Source organism: Nycticebus coucang, chromosome 9 (assembly GCF_027406575.1).
Source record: "Nycticebus coucang isolate mNycCou1 chromosome 9, mNycCou1.pri, whole genome shotgun sequence".
NCBI lineage: Eukaryota > Metazoa > Chordata > Mammalia > Primates > Lorisidae > Nycticebus > Nycticebus coucang.
The window spans coordinates 132021799-132025141 of NC_069788.1; positions in this window are offsets into that span (position 1 = coordinate 132021799).

Below are 3343 nucleotides of genomic sequence, written 5' to 3' on the forward strand. Positions count from 1 at the left end.
AGAATTGGAGAGAATATTTGCAAGCTTGTACATCCAATAAAGGGCTGATAAATAGAATCTACAAAGAACCACGGAAATCAGTAAGAAGACATCAAACAGCCCCATTAAAAAGTGGGCAAAATAGGTGAACAGAAAGATAGACCGAAAGAAGATAGACTAATGGCCAATAAATATATAAAAAAATACTCAGCATCTCTAATCCTCTGGGAAATGCAAACCCAAACTGCAGCAAGATATCACCTAACTGCAGTAAAAACGGCTTTTATCCCTACGTCCCAGGACAAGTGCTTGTGCAGATGCAGAGAGAAAGGAAGTCTTATACACCGTGGGTGGGACGCAAACTAGTACAGTCTCTTTGGAAAGTGGTGTGGAGAGTCCTCAAAGGACTAGAAGTAGATCTACCATTTGATCTAGACTCTCACTACTGGTTATTTACCCAAAGGAAAAAAAAATGTCATTCTATAAAAAAGACATATGCACCTGAATGTTTATAGAAGCACAATTCACAATCACGAAGTCATGGAACCAACCCAAGTGCCCATCAATACACGAGTGGGTTAATAAAATGTGGTATGTGTATACTATGATGCATTACTCAGCCATAAAAAATGGTGAATTTGTACCTTTTATAATAACCTTGATGGAACTGGAAAACATCCTAAGTGAAGTGTCCCAAGAATGGAAAAACAAACACCACATGTGCTCACTTTTAAAAATGGAACAAAATGATTAACATGCCTGTGTACATATGGTGGTAAAATGCAACAGAAATCAAGCAGGTGGAAGGAGGTGGGGAGGAAGGGGGGGCAACTTCACACCTAACAGGCACAGTGTACACTGCCTGGGGATGGGCACGATTATAGCCTCGACTCACACCAGCCAAAAGTAACGCAGGTAACCAAGGCCTTTGTATCCCTGTAACATTCTGAAATGAAAGTGGAAAAAATTTGGATCAATCATAATGCATATGAGGTTGTCTGGGAGAGCCCAAGGAGATTCTCCTGAATGAAATATCCATCTTTGTAACTTGACTTATCTTAGGCACTTCTGTTAGTTTCCATCATGTCTTTTCTCTCTTATGAAATGCTGCAGATCGCAGAGCACCAGCTTTCCCAAGTAGCCCATTCCTTGTTGAATTAGTGGGCCAGAGCTGCCATACCAAAGAACATCACATAACAGAAGGTTATTTGCTCAGATTCTGTAGGCAAACCTGCTGAGGTTTTGTTTCTTGCTTTGACTTGCAGAAGGCTGTCCTCCTCTGGGTGTGTGACACATCGCTGTCCACCCCTGGGTGTGTGACACATCACTGTGCTCCCCTGGGTGTGTGACACATCACTGTCCTCCCCCGGGTGTGTGACACATCGCTGTCCTCCCTGGATGTGTGACACATCACTGTCCTCCTCTGGGCATGTGAAACACCCCTGTCCTCACCTGGGTGTGTGACACATCACTATCCTCCCTGGGTGTGTGACACATCACTGTCCTCCCCTGGGTGTGTGACACATCACTGTCCTCCCTGAGTGTGGAACACATCGCTATCCTCCCTGGGTGTGTGACACATCACTGTCCTCCCCTGGGCGTGTGACACATCACTGTCCTCCCTGGGTGTGTGACACATCACTGTCCTCCCTGGGTGTGTGACACATTACTGTCCTTTGTCCATGTCTGTGTCCACATTTGCTTTTCTTAAAAAGATACTGATCATATTAGACAGAGGCCCAACCTAATTGCCTCATTTTTTTTTATTTATTAAATAATAGCTGTGTACGTTAATGCATCCTGGGGCACCATACACTGGTTTTATGTCCCATTTGACATATTTTCATCACACTGGTTAACATAGCCTTCACAGTGTTTTCTTAGTTATTGTGTTAAGACGTTTATATTCTACACCTAGAAAATTTCCCATGTACCCTTGTAAAATGCACTGTAGGTGTGGTCCCACCAATTACCCTCCCTCCACTTACCCATCCTCCCCCCTCCCCCACCTTCCCTCTCCCCTTTTAATTTAATTTCCTCTTCAAAGATCTTGGATCCAAATATGGTCACATTCTAAAGTATTGGGGATGTGGATTTCAACATGAAAATTTTGTGGATGGGGGATGTAGTTCATCCCATGCCCTGATGATTCCTTTTCATGTCAGATTTCACGGAAGTCCCAAGGAGCAACTGTGTTGAGGTCCCCACTAAACCCACGTCAAAGGTCCCTCGGCCTTCACTGTTACTACGCTGGGTGTAGTAACCCACCCAGCAAGAAGACCCCTAAAGGCCCCTAACTATTTCAGCCTGAGTCTCCATCTGTTTCAACCCTCTCTTATTAGTTTAATTCTAAGAACAGGTTACAAGGAAGTTCTCTCTGAGTTTCCTGGCTCCCTTGCCAAACAATAGTAAAAACTCACTGAAGCAGAGTTTCCCAGGTTCTATAACCCCCCTGAACTTCCGCAAACACCCTAGCAGTGGCTAAACAATGGTGAAAAGCTTAGCCAAGTTTGTCCCCATGCCAGCTGCCATGATGTAACCCCTTGACTTGCTGTAACCAGTGCCAAACCCCCTGACTCGCTGTAACCCCACCCTCATGCCAACTGCACGCTGTAGCCCCTGACTCAATGTAACCCCACCACAGTGTAGCCCCCCTGACTGTAACCCTGCCCCTGAGCTAACTGTCCAGGTTCTGCTTATGTGCTCACCAGCTTGCCTGCCAACACAGCACAAAAAAGTTATAAAAGGCAGCCTGCTTTTCTCTTTGCAACCGTTTTGCCCTTTGGGGCAGCAGTCCCCTGCGCAGGTGTAATAAATCACCATCTGATTTATACCTGAAGTGGGGTCCAAGTTTTTCTTCCAGGTGGCAAATGAGTACAACATGGGTGCTTTTTTCCTATCTGTTCTAAGAGTTTTTGGTAGTTAATCGCAAAAGCACACACAGAAAAAAATAGAGTTGACATGTGTTTAGTGAATACGGTATCAAGGATACTATTTATTCTTTTCACCTTCTGCTCACACAATTCGTGGGTTTGTCCACAAACATCTATTGAGCATGCCACAGGTCCTGACACCTCCCTAAGTCCCTGGAGATGAGAAGAACGGGTAGTACTTGCCCTGGAGAGCTCAGAGTCAAGAGGGAGAGAATGAGGGGGCAAGAAAGAGACTCAGAAATAGACAATTCTAAAATAGCATAGTCGTACAAGAGAGAAATAAGCAAAAGATAAAGATATGAAATTTAAGTGATGGCGTTCTTCTAGGATGAGATGGAGTTGGACACTAGGCAGAGTGAGGCTGAGAGATAAGGGCTTTGTTTGGGAGTCACAGTTTAATCATCCCTTACCTTTCTCCTAAAATTAAGTTA